We start from the raw sequence: 18,266 nt of genomic DNA on the forward strand, positions 1-18,266 counted from the left end.
TTTTTTTTGTTGTTTTTTTTTGTCATTGCACATGTTTCATTTTAATATTATTTGTTGTCTGTCATGTTGATGTCTACATTTCATCTATGATATGTGTTTGTAAATCCCGATGACCTTGATTAAAAAAAAAAAAAAAAGAAGAAAAAAAAAAGACAGAATTGAAGCCATCATTCCTGAAAGATGACGTGTTTTAGACACTGACACAGCTGACACTGTTTGCTGTGCCGCTCAATCAAAAGTCAGCTCCTGTTTCCTCCATCTGCCATCGTCCTCCAGGGGGATGTTGTTTAAGGTGCTGATGCCACTCTCCACTGGTGTCAGCACTTATACCCTCTGCATTATCGCTAAAGTTTGACCTATGAGGTTCCTAGACAGAAACACAGACAGACTCCTCGCTCAAATTTCCGCCGCACGGCTGGAGGTTGGCCCACTGCAGGTGGATGGTGGAGCTTCCTCGGTGGTGCTCGAACCCACGTCGGCGAGTGAGTTTGCTTCCCCTGCGCTTTGCAGAGAGTACAGAGTAGCCTGGGTGTAGATGTCAACAATTTGCCAGAAATGTACCGGTTAGGGGGGGCGCACATGTTCTGCGAGCATGCACACGCACACACACACACACACACACACATTGCTATGCAACTGTACCCCTTTTAGCTGTATATGTTCCTACATGTGTATTTGCCGGTGTGTGCTCCTATTTGTGTTAGCTATGATATATCTATCCATTTCTGTTTGTGCGTGTGTATGTGTAGGCTGATTGAGCTGCCTCAATCAAAGCCAGCAGGTTCAGCCATGAAGGCAGACTCACAGCTGTTGTAACAGCATCAGGTTCTGCCATAAAGCTGCAGCAGCCATACGCAGTTATTCTCAATAGTGTTTATTGTTGTTTAGTTGTCAGAGAAGAACCTTGGCCGCTGACATTGTTAATTGGTGAAATACCCTCTGGCAAAAAGGAGTGCGTGTGTGCGCGCGTGTGCGTGCACGCACATAATGCACACTTATAGGTGCGTCAACACATATAATTCTTTGCATTAAGCTCCCGCCACTCAACGTGCACCACAATCATGTCAGACCGAGGGTGCTCATTCCCAGGCAGCCTATACACAGCCAGCCACACTCTGCTCTGTCTCTGCGTCTCCACAAAGCTAGCAGTTACTAGAAATCCCACTCATCGATAATTTTTGAGACTTGCGTCCCTTTTTAACCCCGGTAAGAATGGCCAGGGCCCGGCACGTCCACACTCAAGATACGTTGCTAATGTTAGCCCAGGCATTCCAGCCCCAGCTATGCAGCGGAGGGCCGGAGGGCAGGAGTTTATTCTGAGGCAGGTATGTGAAAACCGGCGGACAGAGAGAGGGAGCACGGGAGTGGATGAGGCATCAGGTTCCGCTTGTAGTATTTAGCGTTGGCAAAAACATACATCAACATAAATTTGTCAGGGAACCATGGGACCCTGACCCTGTAGGATAGGATAATCCTGTAGGTTATGCTATCCTATCCCACTGGCCCATATCTGGAAAATAAATGCGTTGCATTTCTTCATTTATTCTTTGTGTTAATTTTTATATATCTGAAGCTTAAGGGTGAGCAGGTATCATGATACATTCAGTGATACCAGTTGCTGCACATTGAGCAGTACTGTTGTTGTGAAGTGGCCGCATTCAGACCTGCATTTAAAATGCGTCTTAAGCCTGGTTTATAGTCGCCGCAGCCGTAGTGTCGTTTAGTGCGCGATTTTGTGCGAGGGTGCACACTTCCCGATTTTTGGACCTCCAGACCGTGCAGGTAGTTCAAGGTGGACTCGTTCTGAAAAAATGTTGTGCGAAGAGGTCCGCAGGTACAATCTGTAGCATCCATCCATGAGCGACCACAAATATAACCAGGTGGCGTTGAATTCAAGGAAGGAGAAAGCACCTCTGTCCAAATATCTGGGCTTTTTAACACTTTGGGACTTAGTAATGTTTACACTTTGACAATTTGCACAAACTCATGACTATATATAAAAGAACCCTGCACTGCTCTCTGGTAGTGCGCGCCATGAGCCACACGGCTCGCTTGCTGCGACTGTAACAGAGCCTTTAGGTGATCTGATCACAAGGTTTGAGCTGCAAATACTGGTGTGAACACGTTGAGATCCGACTGCTCAGGCCACATTTGGAGATGGTCAGGGATCACATTTGTTACTTTGAACTGTGTCTCTGGTGGAGTTGACGGACTGCCTACATAAACAGATATGCGTGCTTATTCACACTCTGTTGTCTCTTTTGTGTAAGAGGGGTTGCCATTTTCCACAGATAAAATTCAATGTGTAGCGTGGCATGGAAATATTTTGAAGCCATTGTTTGTCAGTGATATTCTTTCCCACCAGTCTTGACTCCTTGCATGTGCCCATGTCGGTTGTTTGCATCCTGAGAAGCAACGTTTTTTTCACTTTTTCTTTTTTGTTTCTTTTTTAACTTCATGTCAATGAACAAGAAACATTTTTACTTCACATTTAGCTTCCACTTTTAAGCTTTACCTTTCGCTAAGTTAAATTATATTTTGTTCTATTTATTTTGGTGTGTGTGTGTGTGTGTGTGTGTGTGTGTGTGTGTGTGTGTGTGTGTGTGTGTGTGTGTGTGTGTGTGTGTGTGTGTGTGTGTGTGTGTGTGTGTGTGTGTGTGTGTGTGTGTGTTAATGGATTCAAAACAATCTGTGTTTTTGTACATTATGTGTGTTTTGTCATGTATGTTATTGCTGCTGCAACACTGAAATTTCCCTTTGGGATTAATAAAGTATTTTTATCTCAAATACGATCACAAGCGGTGAAACCAAGACGCATACAGAGAAGATTTCTGATGCCAGGCGTGAGCAGCAATCCACGTCAACTGACTCTAAACACGATTTGGGTCTGAACAGGGCCATTCTGAAAGGAGCAGCGCAGGATTTCTACACAAACCGCCAACGCAAGCCTCAATCCGTCACCTGCAAATGGCTTGGGGTGAGATGGAGGAACTACAATGAGAATTGTAGTTCAACTGCAAGACAACACAAGTAAATAGTTTCCAGCGTGAGAGGGTGGTTCTCCTCCCGCCTCCACCAGGCATCGATGCTCTGCTTCCAGACACTGTTTTACAAACATGAAACCACACGTGCCGCACAGACCCAACACAGCAAGCGAGGGAACCCCAGCCTCTTAGACTGGCCGCCAGCCAGACCACCGCCTGTCCGTGTGCCGCACGACTCAAATCGCTCCGCTTGAATAATTGATTGGGAATCGATCGAGGGTCGTCCTTTGCTTGCGCCACTTGCCTGCTGGCCTTTTTCTTTTGTTTTTGCTTCCTGTAAATACTGTCTGCCGTGCTGCAATATGAGTCAGCAGTAAAGCTAAGCTTTCACCCTCAATATATTCTAGATGCCTGTGACAAGGGGGCAAAGAAATAAAAAATTAGAAAATGATTTTGAAAGCACAGACAAGAGGTTGGGTTTTTTTGGGGGGGGTTTTTTGAGCACGTGGGACTTTTGCAATGAGCGACATGACAACGCCCAAAAATCATAACGCCGTTGATTTTCCACTGACCACGGTAGTATCTTTTTGGGATCAGCCCATTGTCTCCTGAGCCAAAGGGCTGGGGGGTGGAATTGGATCCTCAGTGAGTAGGGAGGGGTCACCGAAAGGGTTAAATGCCAAGCGGGGGCCTGGTCAGTCCTGGGGAACGGCAATCTGCACGGCTTCTGGGAAAAGCAGATCAGAGTTATCTGAACGGGGCTGAGAAGAGGAGCGGGGAAGGGAGGAATGTTGTGGAGATAGCTGCTCTCCCAGCTGAGCTCCGCTCGGAAGGCCTGCTCAGTGTGAAGTCAGTGAGCAAGACATTCACATGCTAATTTAATGTCATCCCCCCCGGCCTCCTTTTGTACCACTCCAGCTAACAAATTGACCTGACCACAATGATATGACAACACTAAAAAACTATTAACTTGCCATGTGGCTCCCAGCTCCCATCCGAACAGATCAGTTTCGGCTCAGGCGTGTACCGTCACCCTGCGGCCTTTGTTGTCAAAAGTCATCAGTTAATGACTTGAATGCCAATTAAATTACCTTTTAATTAACTTCCTTCTAGTTCATCGTCAGTTCTTCGACTTGATTTTTGAAGGGATGCACATTACGTCGAACTAAAACCTCTCCGAATGTAGTTGGCGGAGACCCTCGCCCTTCCCTCCCCAGCAATCAAAGACACACAAACCCGCTGGGTTTTGGGCAGACCTGGGGTCAGCAGGCTCCACACAAGCAGGAGGTGGAGGTTGGAGATGCTGTGGGCGGTTTGGGGGGTGTGTCGCAGGAGGAAGAAGAGGCGGGGGAGGGGCTTCCTTTTCTTTGATTGTCAGATCCCGCTGAAAGCAGCTGTGGCCTTTTGACACTCGGCTCCAGCCCCCATTGTTAAAACTTACCAGAGAGAGAAGGGGGGATGAAAGAGCGAGGGAGAGAGGGAGCTGAAGAGGACACGGCGCAGAATCGGTGTCGGTCGGGAGGCTGCGCGGCACCGGGGGAGAGAAAGTGAGTGATTTGGAGGAAGGTATGTGAATGCACGTCAGCGAGAGAGACGGAGACTTGGGGCGGGCGGGCGGGCGGGCGGGCGGGCGGGTGGGGGGGGTGCGAGGCGAGAGAGTAATGAGTGAATTTGAAGTATTTCTCCAGCGGGAGATCTTTCTCCTCTTTCTCTCTTTCCCCCAGCGCTTATCCCTCCCACGTCTGGACCAATAAACGTAAGAATTCAAACAGAAAGCAGCTTAGGACGAAGAAGAAGAAGGAAAAAAAAAAAACACACGAAATGTTCAAGTATTAGGAGCCTTCCACAAAAGACTGCTGAGGCTGTGTGTGTGTGTGTGTGTGTGTGTGTGTGTGTGCGCACATTCTAATCAACCCTCTCCCTGCCTCCAAAAAACACACACCCCACCTCCACAGTCCCTCCTTCCCTCCACATGCCAGCCTGTAGCCCTTGCAGCAGAGAGGTTGCGTGGTCCGACACCAGATAACGCGGGGTGGCTTCTGCTTCAGACAGAACAGGCTCTGGTGGAACAACGGCCATAAAAAAAAAAAAAAAAAGGAGGAGGAGAAGAAGGGGGAGAGAGCAAGGGAAAGAAGGAAAAAAAAGGGGGTGGGGGGTGCAACCGGTGCTGTAGATTCACACCGCACTGTGCTCTGCTCGGCAGGGAGAGGCGTGTTAAGAGGGAGGGAGGGGGAGAGAGAGAGAGAGAGAGAGAGCGAGAGAGAGAGAGAGAGAGAAGAGAAGGAAGGAGGAGGAGGAGGAGGAGAAGTCTGCAGAATCGCTGCACTGCAGGTGGATCTCTGTACGCTGGTGGAAAGAGAGAGAGAGAGAGAAAGAGAGGGCTGTTTGGGAGACAACAGCATAACTCAAATCACTTCCTCGGCTGTCCCTCAGGTTAGTTGTGTGTGTGTGTGTGTGTGTGTGTGTGTGTGTGTGTGTGTGTGTGTGTGTGTGTGTGTGTGTGTGTGTGTGTGTGTGTGTGTGTGTGTGTGTGTGTGTGTGTGTGTGTGTGTGTGTGTGTGTTCTGGGATTCAGACATACACACAGAGCTCTCTGTCGACAGCCCGGCTGCGTTTCCGTGCTCTGTCTTTCACCCATTCAACACGCGGCTCAATTTAGAGTTTTGAGACGGCCTTTCCTCATTTGATATCTTTCCTCAGGCTGTCGCGTAACAAAGTCTTACGGCATTCTGAAAGTTTTACGCTCTCCAAAGAAGCCCTTTTAAACCGGATCAGAACAGCAGTCGCTGCGCTATTTGGTTGCTTGGTCTCTCCCCTCCCCACCTCCACCTCCACCCCAACCCCCCCAACCCCCCCCCCTCCTTTCACACTGGGATTCCTTTTTAAAATGAAAAGAATAGAGCTGGGAGCTGTGAAGGGGCCTGAGGTGGCTCTCTGTGTGCTTAAGAGAGCTGCCTCCTTCTCAAGTGTCGGCATGCTTGGGTGGGTAAGGGGCTTAAGACTATGGGAACATCCTTGTGGTTTTCTAAATGGTGGTGGGGGGCATGGGGCGGGGGTCAACAGGGGTCACATTGACGAGAGCCCGACCGGACCCAATTACCTGCATTGTACCTGCCACACACACCTACTGTAACGCATCGTTCCCGCAGGCACCGTTGACTGGGAAGGCCCTTCACGTCCCCTTCCTCCCACCCTGCACCCTCCCTCGCTGGGGGTGGAGTAGGTACAGTAATGTGTCTCCTGCTTGTCCTTTCATAGGTGTCTGTTTACTCACTATTGCCTCAGCCATGAGTGCAGCCAGGTCCTACTTTTGGGTGTTGTTTTACTATGAATGGCGGCCTTTCACGACTGGATAGCTGAACCGCGACGGGAGCGTCTTTGGTTTTTGTGGAGCCGCGTCGCTGTCTGTTTGTTTGTTTGTTTGTTTGTTTGTTTGTTGCGATTGCCGCAGTTTGTCCGTTGTTTGTTGATAATGCTCGGGGAGTTTCTCATGACTGGGCCTTCACATCCCTGATGCCGCCGTTGTGGTTTTGTTTACAATGTTGTTCCCCGAAGTGACAATTTCGAAGATTTGCGTTTCCGTCGTTATTGGCGATTGCAGGTGTGTTTTTTGTGGAGCTCACTTCCCAGAGATCCAAACAGCGTCGCCGGTGTGACGTCTGTCAGTTGGTAGTTTGTCACCACTGGGTGATGGAAAACGCGCCACTAACTGCGCGGCTTGTGATTTGAATGCATGGCGGGAACGCCGTCACCGACACCCGGTTCTCAGTACTCAGAATGCTGCAAATGCAAGCGCTTTCATCAGTGGGCCATAGGCTCAATCACCTGTGTGTTACCTCATTTGGCGACAGTGACTTAACAGACATTGATTTCAATTAAAATGTTCGAGATTGGCACTTTAAGGACATCTTCTAATACCATGTATAATCAGGAGCGAGGGCAATTCTGTTCCTCCACTATCTCCAACGACCTGCAAGAGGAAGAATCAAAGACTTGATTTCTTTCTTTGTTTTTCCTGCAGGTGGAGGAGGGGTGGTTAAATCCATGCTATCTGGAACTTCCAGATAGCACTATCCAAAAAGTCATTCCACGTAAAAAAAAAGGTCTATGTTCTCTGTATAGCTGTGTAATCAGCCTTGTTTGGAAAAAGATTAGCTCCTCTGCAGGCTTGAGACTCGACCACGCTGCTTGGGTGTCCACTCTGTCCAGTCATGTCATAAATCAACCAGGCCTTAATTGTTTCTATGGTACCAACTGCCATAACAAAGGCTTCATGGTGCAAACAAATCCCGAGATGTCTACTCAAATGTAGAAAGAGAAACCGACTCAAGTGAATTTGGGTTTATTACCCCCTATAGTTTTAGCAGCTGCATCGTTGTCACTCGGAGATCATTTTGAAGCCTCGTCCTGGACGACCGGCCGTCCAGCCAGCCTTGATTTCCTCTCCTGAGGCAGAGGCCGAATTGCACCGTGCGCCCACCCCCCTGGGTCAAGGTTTGGAGACGGGTCTTTGTGACAAATATGGATTGGACTTCGCAGTGGTATGTGTGAGTTATTTCGCCGCACTGCGGGTCACATGGCTTGAAGACGTTATTAAATCGACGCGGGGCAGTTGCTTTTACCCCTCGCTGAGCCAGGGGCGGTGGACGTGCGTGCACTAAACCCCCCGGTAAAGTACTGTCCAAACTTCTCAGCTCTGATGGGGCCGGTCGTTATTCCGAATCCCGTACTTGTGTTTTCAATTTACGCAGGGCCCACACGGGGACGTTGTCATGTGTGTTGTGTGTGATTGTTTGAAAGGTTGAAAAGGGGAAAGGCGGGGGCTTACGGGCCAAGCTCAGGGTGTTACTCTTCCTGCCGGCTTGTGTTGTAAATTATGGGTTTATGTAATGGGGTTGTGTGTGTGTGTCTGTCTGTCTGTGTCTGTGTGTATGCGAGCGCTCGTTTGCATGTGTGCGTGTGCATTAAATGGCTTGGCTTGTCCGCCTGTGATTATGTCATACAGTATGGTTTCCAGCTGTCCGAGTCATCTGCGTTTAATATTGTCCTCCAGAAGAAAAAAAAACATCCCGGAAGTGAGTCTGAGTGTTGTTTATACAGTATACTGTATGTGGTGCATCCAGTAAATGTGTAGTAAAAATGGTTTCATGCACTCACACAAATAATTCCAGCGTGAAAGTTATGGTGAGAAAGTCGACTCTTTAATTCCGCTGTAATTCAACCCGGTGCTTCAACACTGAGCTTAACTCAATACGTTTGGGTTCCTCAGAGCCCCGCCCACAGCTCGGCTGGAATGCAGGTGCACACACTGGATTCCCCAGCAAAACAAACACCTAATCTCAGGTCCTCGCTGCGAAAAGTAAAATCAGGATGTCTGCGTTCATCACCTCCGGCTGTGCTATGATTTTTATGGTTGTGGTCATTTCTTTTTTTCTTCTTTTCTTTTTTCTTTTTTTTAGTTAGTGAGTGCTGACTTGGTCTCAATGTGAATCTTTCCATCGAGAGGCTGGGATCTAATCCTACACTTCCTCTTGCCTTGAATTTAAGTCTACAGCTGTGTTGACGTAGTCTGATTGGCGCCACGGTTATCTCGCCGTCACAGATGGTCTTGTTAGACATTTCAGTGTCTCTGCGAGCAAGTTGTCTAGTACTGGGAAGATTGCCGGTTCGATCCCCGTCTCCTCCTGGTAGCATGCCGTAGTGTCCTTGAGCCACACACATAACCACATGAACTACTTCCGATGAGCCGACGGCTGCCTCCATCGTTGTGTGGATAAGTTTTAAGATGCTTTGGATAAAAGTGTCTGCTGCTAAATAACACATTTGAATGTGATTATGGGATGTGCTGATAAATGTTGTGACTCGTCTTTAAGAAGCAGTGAAACATTTATATCTCATATGTTTCTTATATTGTCTGGTTGTTATGGCGCGGAAACCTCATCCTTCATTCTGTGTAATTATTTTATGTTTTACAACCGTCCCTAGATCTGAACAAAGTGAACGTTAATCACTGTTAATGCCTTTCTACTATTATTTATCACGTCCGTGAAGATGTGGAGGGATGTGCACTCTTGTTACAGTTTAACAGCCTCCTCTGTCAACCCTTTGGCTCTTGGTTCGCCCTGACCCCGTTGCTGAGTCAGGGTTTGCAGTGTGAGTGCAATAAAGTTTTAAACTCTTCCAAACACTTTTTTTATAGAGCCTTCTGGCCAGGTTAAAGGTCGTGGGAAAATCTTCAATGAACTTGTCCTCAACGGATCGCTGTATCTGGCAGTGTATCGGGTGTGAACGCGATAATTGCACTCGGGTGTTGACAACAAGAACCGGTCCCAGACCACTTGCTGGAGGTGTTCTCAAGCCCCTTCCAAGCCAACCCTCGTGCGGTTTGAAGGCGGCGAGAACACAATTTGACCCAGATTCGAGCCGATCGCAGGAAGTGAACCAAACGCGCTGTGTATTTTGGATTGCGGGCGAGCGTTGGTTTAAATTTGTTTCAAGGCTCGCCATCTCCAGTCGTACTGACGTCTGCTTGCAGCACGTCTCCCTTGGAAAGAGTGCACCAACACATTGTTGACAACCAGGAGCCCTCACAGGCGTTGGTAATGAGCAGTGATGTTATCTTTCACAAATGTGTTTGGTAGGAACATCAACCTGGATCACTTCCAGTATCACCAAGCGTAACTGCAGCACCGGCTCCACCGCCTCCGCGCTCGGTTGTTTTCCATGATTTGTCTGCACGTTTGCAAAAGGTTTGTTTCTGTTTCCGACCATTGGATCAAAGTCTTCTGCGACTACGTTCCTCTTTGTGCAGCGTGAAATCGGATCGAAATAGAAAAAAAATTAACTCCGATCGGGATTAGGCAAACAGACTGAGAGGTGAGAAAGCGTCCTTAGACAGCTCATTGTTTTGCATTTTATGGTACTCAACTCCCTGTATTAGGGACATTTTATTTCAAAGGTCTGTCATCTTTATTGCCTGATGAAGATCAAACTTTTACCCGATCCTTCGACAATTCTCATCCACCATCGGAGCCGACCTTCCCTCCTGTCCCTCCTGTATCCCAGAGCCTCGCTCACAGCGCTTTGCTTTAATCAGAGGGGCTGCCACATTTTAGTAGGAGTCAAGGACTGAACAGGTGCGAAGCATTTCGGGGGAATGTTGCTTTTCATGTCAAGGGAGTTGTCAGTTTCCTTAAAAAATAAAAGATATTCCATTTACACCCCACCGCGCGTGCACACACACACACACACACACACACACACACACACACACACACACACACACACACACACACACACACACACACACACACACACACACACACACACACACACACACACACACACACACACACACACACACACACCCACCCACCCACCCAGCACGCTCTGGAATATTGTATGAACTCCACAGACCCTTGTTTTCCGTAGACCGAAAACAATGACTTCATCGAGTCACCCTGGGCGTCTGTCCCACCCAGAAAATTGACTCTTCACATGTGGCTGAACACATGCTGTATGTGTGGGGGGGGGGGGCACTTCTCCCTCTCCGTTTCTTTCTTCTTTGACTTCACTCTCTTTGTCACCGCATTTGGTTTTCCGTGAGTTGTATTTCTTTCTCTGTGCTTTTAATCCACTCCTCTTTCCTTCTCACTCTCTTTCTTGCCGTCCTCCTGTCTGCCTTACCCTTTCTTTGCGTCTTTCTTGCAGGATTTCTATGTTATTCCGTCTGTTCACTGCTGTATCTTTCTCTCATTTCCGGGGGGGGGGGGGTTTCCTCTCCTCACGCTGCTGTTTGACGCCTCACACCTCCCGTCACCGGCGTGGCATCATAGCGCAACTGAATGATCTCCAGGCGTGAGGGGGCCCGGCGGCCGCTGCTTGACGGCAGACTGACGCCAAGCCTGGCAGAGAGTTCCAGAAGCGGAGGCCCTGTTCACCGGAGCTTGTCTGGATTTTCAGGATCGCCTCTGATATCCGTAGCCTCGAAAGAACACCTGCAAAAATGTACGATGTACGTCAAGTCCAGTGTAGTTTATTTATGTCGCCCTTCATCACAACACAGTAAGGGCTCTCTAAGGGCTTCACAAACTTAGATTTTGCATAGAAACCAATGGCGTCCCCTCGTCTTTACCCTCATCTGAGCAAAGAAAAACTCCCCAGAAAACTCTTTTGGGCGGGGGGAAGGATGAAACCTTGAGAAGAGGCCACAGAAGAAGGACTCCCCCTTCCAGGATGCCCTGGCTACAGTGGATGCCGAGTGGGCGACATCAACAATATATGATGACAGATCATCGGTTGTTGTATTTCTATACTATGCACTGTTGAAGCTAAAGAGGATGAGTCTATTTGCTGGTGCAGGGCGCTGCAGTTAGACGCCTCCAGGGGAAGTGGTCATCACCAGGTGCGATCCAGGTCGGTCGGAGCCGTATCCTCCACATCAGGAAAGTTTCCACGGCCGCAGCAACAGCCTCCTGACACTAGAACAAAGTGGGTTAATATCCAGACGTCATGTACCAGTGCCAGGGGGTGAAGGCAGGGTGAGTTGTGGGTGGGTGTGTGTGTGTGCGTGTGTGGCAACCTTTGTTGATTTAGCAATCTGAGGAATTCATATTGGAGTTGTGTAAAGTTCAGGTGGGCAAATCAAGGCGGTGTAGAGTTCAAGGGAGTGGAATGACCTGGATAAACCAGGTAGGAATTTAAGGCAAAGTTCAGTCAGTCTATCAAAGTTCCGCTTGGAGCCGGAGTCGGCACGGGAGGAGATTTCAATCGAACGCGTAATCTCGTCTGCCCCAGATAGTTCAGTATGAGCCGATGTGTTCCAACCTTTGGAGGTTTCTTACCGTTGCTCCCTCGTCCCAGTCAGACCCCGTCACGTCCCCCATACTTGTTTATACTTGTAGTTCAGAGGTCACGTGTTTTATGATCAGAGAAAGGGAGATTGTTGCTTTGTTTTGAAGTTTGTTTTGATTGCGTGGTTTTTTCGATTTCCCTTTAAAGATAGCTTGAACATGAGCAGACATTGCAACGCCACTGCAAAGCCTCAGAAGAGCTGAGAGGAAATGAGGAGGGTTGGAATGTGAATGGATAAGTTGCTGCTACTGGCGAGATTGAACCAGAAAACAAAAGGGGGGAGGGATAGGCCTGTGTTTGTGCGTTACACGAATGACACTCATCCTAAAGGAGGTGGATTAATCTGCGAGGTACGCGGTCGTGTTCAGTGTACAGGGCATGGGTTTAACCCATCGTGTAGGCTGCCAAAAATAGAAACAAAAGATGGATGAAAGTTGAGTCGTTTAAGAGATCCACGCGCGGGCCACCAGCCCCGGCCAGGGCCGCATCACGGCCGCCGCTTTCAAAGAGCGGAAAATACTCGGGTGCCGCTGACGGGAAGCGGCGAGCGGCGCGCCGCGTCCTTAAGGTTGTCGGGGAGCCGAGGTGTTGTCATGGCCACGCAAACAAAAAAACGCCCCGATCTCGAATGACATTGTTGCCGAAATGCGATGCTCACGCATAGAAAATGTGATTCGTCACGTAACTTGGCGAACGGAATCGGCGAGGGACTCTGCAATGAGCTCACAGACGAACACCGAATCCCCGAACTGGAAAATAACAGATTTACTCCAAAAGGAAGAAGAGAGGGACGAGGGAGTGTGCTCTACCTCCGCTCCACTCCGCCGCCACGCTCCCTGGAACTGTGGAAGAAACCTGTGATTTTCGATGGATTCTTTTGTGTAATTTGTTGATATAAGGGTGTGATATCATGTAAAATGTTGTCCATTATTTGACCGCGTCAACGTGTGACATCTGTTAGTGAAACTGTGGAGGCCGAGACCAGGCGGCAAACCTCTTAATGGTAGCCACATTGGACTAAGAAACAGGCGGATAGGAATGGACGCAGTCAAAGTACCGGGCAGCGAGCCAGACCATGCTCCGCTTTGGGGCCCCTGGATAGGGGTCGAGCCTCCTTTCTTTTCATTTTTCTTTTCTTTTTTTTTTTTTTTTTACTCTGCATCAAAGCCGGTTCAGGGTAGTTTTGGGGGACTTCCACAGGGTCCACACCCCAGTGTCTGCATCTCATTGTGGAATTGTGCAGCTCAGAGAACGCTGCCTGGATTCCAAGTGCGTGAGAGGGGTTGGGGGGCAAGTAGGGGAGACTGTATGGACGTTTTGGGCGACGTTGGTCTGCTGGCGCCTGTTTGCCAACACACACGCACACACGGTTCTCTCCATATGTGCGCACGACACGGCAGCATATAGATTCTCGAGAGATAATGGTCGCGGCCCTATCGATCAAACGGGGGAACTGCAAGATTGAAGGGGGGGGAGAAGGGGGGGATGGCACAGCCGAAAAATGGACACAATGATGAAGCAAGCGGGTGGAGAAGGTTGTTAATCTCTCGTACTTCATCACTTCCCCTGCAGCTGCTCCTGAGCTAAGAGAAAGGGAACCATGCGGCCGAGGAGTTCAGAAATCTAAACAGCGACGCTGCCAGAGATCCGGTTGTTCCCCACTGCTCGGAACATCTGTAGAAAAGCACAAAACACCGCCGGGCCGTCTGATTATTGCATTGTCTGCTCGATGACGGTGAAACAAAAGGGCAGGTCGGGGTAAAGAGCACAGATGTTAAAAATCTCTCTCGCTCTCTCTCGCCACCCCCCACCTCTCTCTCTCTCTCTCTCTCTCTCTCTCTCTCTCTCTCTCAATTTGTGTGTGTGTGCTGTTGGCATACCGTATTCTAACTCCATATAAAGTTAGGCGTCATGCAGGCCTTGCATTATTGAAGGTTTTCATTGGGATGTATCTCACACCTTTGCACCAGCTGTCGTTCTCAGGCGGCACTCTCTCGCCCCTGTGTTAGCGTGTGTCCCAAAGCGGTTCCCAAACATCGTCCATCACGACGCGCTTGAATGGATTTGGATGGTGTCGGTTCCGAGCGTTTCCCCGTATTCTGGAAAACGGTCATTTTGAAGATTTATGTCCTTGCCTCAGTCCTTGACAAGGACCTCCGTTAACCCCTTGTCTGGTCTCAGGTCAGGCCATGGGAGGCCTACCTGCTAGTGTGTGGGTGAATGGCTCCATTAAGGGACTCTCCTGATGGGCAGACTAGAGATCTTGGGTCACTGAGGAGCAACTCAAAGACCGCGCTGGTCATTACTAATACTGAAATATTTTGTGTGCGTGTGTGCGTGTGTGCGTGCGCGTGCGGTTGCAAACCGTCTGCTTGCCATGGTCAGGCTCTCATTAAAAAAGGGATTTGGTCTTGAGTTTAATCTAATGGCAAAATAAATTCCGAAGCCTTCTTCTATTCCCCCACCACCCGTTTTGGGCTCTGGGAGATCCGTCCGCCGGCTGCTTCTCCAAGGGATGTCTTCGCAAGACGCAGAGCACCGCATTTAAAGCCGCAACTTGGCCGAGGCCGACAAGCGTTCGCCCATCGTGACCGCTTAAAAGACTCTTCTCAGAGTCCACTGCGCGCGCACACACACACACACACACACACACACACACACACACACACTCCCCCAGGACTCGCCAGAATTTGGCAGGTAGAGAAATCAGAGTTATGGAAGTCATTAACATTCCCTGGGAACATGTGGACCCTTGTTTATTTTTCCGCCTAGTCCCAAAAGGGTGGAGCCTGCAGAAGGCTGCAATGTCCTTTCACATTTGGTAGAAAGAGAGCGCATATGGATGGAGGTGTGTGTGTGTGTGTGTGTGTGTGTGTGTGTGTGTGTGTGTGTGTGTGTGTGTGTGTGTGTGTGTGTGTGTGTGTGTTGTATACCACTTTCCGTTACTTATGGTGTATCTTAATGATAATACAAATGTATTATTTGGCAGTAAAGCATTTTGATTACATTGGAGGGCGGGGGGGAATTCAAGTAGTACAGATAAGCTGGGGAAATGATTGCCTGATGGAGGTTTACGGGGGAAGGATGGTGCAAATTATATGGATGGACAGATGGATGGGGAGCAGAGCGTATGGAAGTAATGAAAGGAGACGACCAACAGGATGGAGCGATGAATGAAGAGTAAGAGGTGGGGAGAGGTAGACCCTAACCGCCCCCACCGCCCCTCCCCTCCAAAGCCAAACAAAGGCGGCGGGAGGGCGGACAAATGAACGCTGAGGTTTCAGTGAGCCGTACAGGAAGAGGATTAGAGACGGCTGGATTCACACACCAGGCCCGAGGTGAGAGGGAAACGGGGAGACGGGGGAGAGACACGGTGACAGGGCGGAGGGGAGGAGAGAGAGGGAGAGGGAGCTGGAGAGATGGGGCAACGAGGAAAGGTGAAGAGCAGAGGTGCAACAGGAAGACCGTGCAATCTATTCGCAAAGAGCTTTAAAGGGCAGGTTGGGTATTTTTCAACCCAGGCCGAAAGAGGAAGTTGCGTTGGCTTCCGCGTTTTTCTCTAAGGCTTAAACGCAGTCCGCTGGGGGCGTTAAAGTAACAGTGAGCTGCAGCAGACTGGTAAGTTCCCCAATAGTTACGTAAACATAAATTGTTGTAAATGATGGGAACCAACAAGGCAGAGTTGGAAAACTAACAAAGGCATCCTCTCAAAAAATCATTCCGATCACCAGGAGACTCGAATAAAAGTCGTTGAGACATACAAAATTGTACGTCTCCCTCACCACCAGCTCCATTGATCACTCAGCACCCGTTCTCTCTGTTATGCTCATGCAGCGTTTTGGGCTGTTATTAAGAGGCCTCATTTTCCCTGACTGCTTTGACTCTGCTGCGTCCAGTACATGGTCATGCTTTGCATCGCCCGCCATCTACCCATAAATCTTACTGATAATCGTTTTGAATGTGGAACAGCCCATCTGCAGATACCATATCCGAGAAATCCGTGCTGTGATAGTGGACGTTTTGTTTTTTTCCTCTGATGGGTTTAACAGAGGTGAACATAAAAGAGGCCACAATAGAGTCGTGTGAATAACGATCGGGCTCTGTCGTTCTACCGGGCGCCTTGTAAAGACATCGAAGCCATCGCCTCCACTTTTGAGAATTTCACTTATGCCCATCTTATCCAGTGACAAAGACATACGCACATACACACAGGCACACACAGGCACACACACACACACACACACACACACACACACACACACACACACACACACACACACACACACACACACACACACACACAGCTACTATCATAGGTTACACTGGTTATGATCATTAAAGCTACTGGACAGCTGTGGGCAATGAGGTTCAGCCCAGCAAGCAGCTTTTCCATCAGTACTCTCCTTCTCTCTGTGTTTTGTCTGATGGCCACCCATAATGGATGAACAGATACTCTGCAGGAGGGAGTGGGGAGGGATGAGGGAGATGCTGTCAGCCTGGAAAGACAAAGAGTATAGGAACATCTCTGAATATCTCTGGAAAAAAAGCTGGGCCTTTCTTTTTTTTTTTTTTTTTTTTTTCTTCAAAGCTGGTATCACTTTGCACAGCTGAAAAACCTATCAGGGAGATCTTTCTCGCTTAATGCACTGCCTGTGACTCCGATTGTACCACCAGGCCCTTGCTGAGGTCACCCCCATCTCTCTCCTTTCGACTCTCTTCCTTGCTCTCCCTCTCTGTTTTGGATCATTGTAACCCTTACTAACGCTGAGGTTGGGGCCCCTGGGTGATGGTTTTATTCACCTGTGCCTCTCCAGCAAATAATCCTCGCTGAATTGAGGTGTAACACGAGGACCTGGCCACACTGTCCCGTCCGCCCAGACGCCCCCGCTGAGAAGGCTGTGGCCTTTGACAGAGATCCAAGCATTGGATGACAAGACTAGGGGCCAATTTAAACCATTAGGCAGACTGTCTGAAAGAGTGACTCAAATACAGCGCCTTGGGGTGGATTCATACCAGTATGTCAGAGCCATTTAGGGGATTAGCCTGGAAGTGATGGCAGACTTTTTTTTTTTTTGGTTCAACACATTACCTGGAGACCTGACAAAGCTAACCTTGACCCAGAAGTATTTTGCAGTAGAAACTGTTTATTCCTGCTCCAAGGAGTTCTGAGTCAGATCTTTATTTGGTAAATACTAACGACTTTTAACTTCTGGTCGAAAGAGAACAATTATAGACGCCTGAATCACAGAATTCGGTGTATTCTGCATTTGTTTTTAAAGTCCGATAAAGTAGGCTACCGAAACGAAATCTGCGAACTCTTCTATGGTTAGCAATTCAATGCATTTGTGTAGATTCCTTGAAGTGAGCACTGAACTGAACTTGATATGGATGCAAAGTGACCCACCCCAGCTGATGCCAACGATTAGCCTGCAGCAGCTCCAGTCATGTCGAACCCGGTGAGATCAGACAACTAATCCTTGAAATGATAATCCCTCGTGCTTTATGGCCGGTCTTGTCAGTACAGCTTTGGCTGCTCCGCTTTTGTTGTGCTTTTCTAAACAAGGTTTGCAAGGTCTCCAGTGCTCCCAGGACCCTCAGGTATGGCACCCGTCGCTATGCAGCTGACAATGACGCACGTGGCTGTGACACCATACGCCTCAAGAAGAGCGTCAGACATCGGAAGGCAAAGTGCCGAGAAGATGCATTTGGCCTTGTGGCCTTAGCCTCACGATACCCTGAAGATGTGCTCTCCTGCAAGCTGGGTTTGGAGATATTCAGGGCTGGGATGTATTTGAACGTTGCATTAACACATGTTGGAAGTGTCTCAAATAGCATTCACTGCAATCCGTTTTCTAAGGAAAACTATAGTGCCTAAGGACCGGGCTCCCGGCGTCTTGGCCGCAGTCATTGTTTTGTTTATTGAAATGTTCACCCATGCCACAAGGTTTTCCTTCCTTGCTGCATCGCTAGGTCCCTGTTGCCGCGGTGACTGTGAATCATATGACCCATTGCTCAGGAACAATGAGTTGCCACGACGATTCTCTACTCCTCTCTGGATATCCCTTAAGCTCTTCCCGATTCTGGAAGGATGGGTTTGTTTTTTGTTTTTCTGCATTTGTAATCAAACGAGAAATTTAAGAAATGTAACCGTAAATGAACGGAAGGAGTGGAGGGGTGTGTGAAAGGGTGTAATTGGAAAGAAAAAGCGGGGCACTCAAAGCCCACAGGAGTATGGGGGGGGGGACGAGACACAGAGAGGCTCCAGTTGGCCAACCTGGCCCCAGTCAAACCCAGGACCTTAGAGCGCTCACCACCGAGCGTGACACAGAGAGTGAAAGGGAAACGAGAGAGAGAGATAGAGAGACAGAGAGAGAAAAGAGAGAGCGAGAGCGAGGCTGTCCGAGAGGCCCAGGGCACGACTACGCTTTCC

At 48.9% G+C, this 18,266-nt stretch overlaps 1 protein-coding gene across 7 annotated transcripts in view; it reads left to right on the top strand.

The window, feature by feature from the left end:
• The window catches only part of add3a (adducin 3 (gamma) a), a 107,767-nt gene that overhangs the window by 32,722 nt on the left and 56,779 nt on the right, over positions 1-18,266 (top strand). For 5 of the 7 annotated variants that reach the window (XM_079999054.1, XM_079999060.1, XM_079999058.1 and 2 more), the window contains exon 1: positions 5,235-5,417. The exons of the other annotated variants lie outside the window; for them this stretch is intronic. The gene's annotated coding sequence lies outside the window, so the exon portion shown is untranslated. Of the gene's footprint in view, positions 1-5,234; positions 5,418-18,266 lie in introns of those variants that run through there. 7 annotated transcript variants of the gene reach the window in all.

This window comes from Zeus faber (genome assembly GCF_960531495.2).
Source record: "Zeus faber genome assembly, chromosome: 4".
Taxonomy (NCBI): domain Eukaryota; kingdom Metazoa; phylum Chordata; class Actinopteri; order Zeiformes; family Zeidae; genus Zeus; species Zeus faber.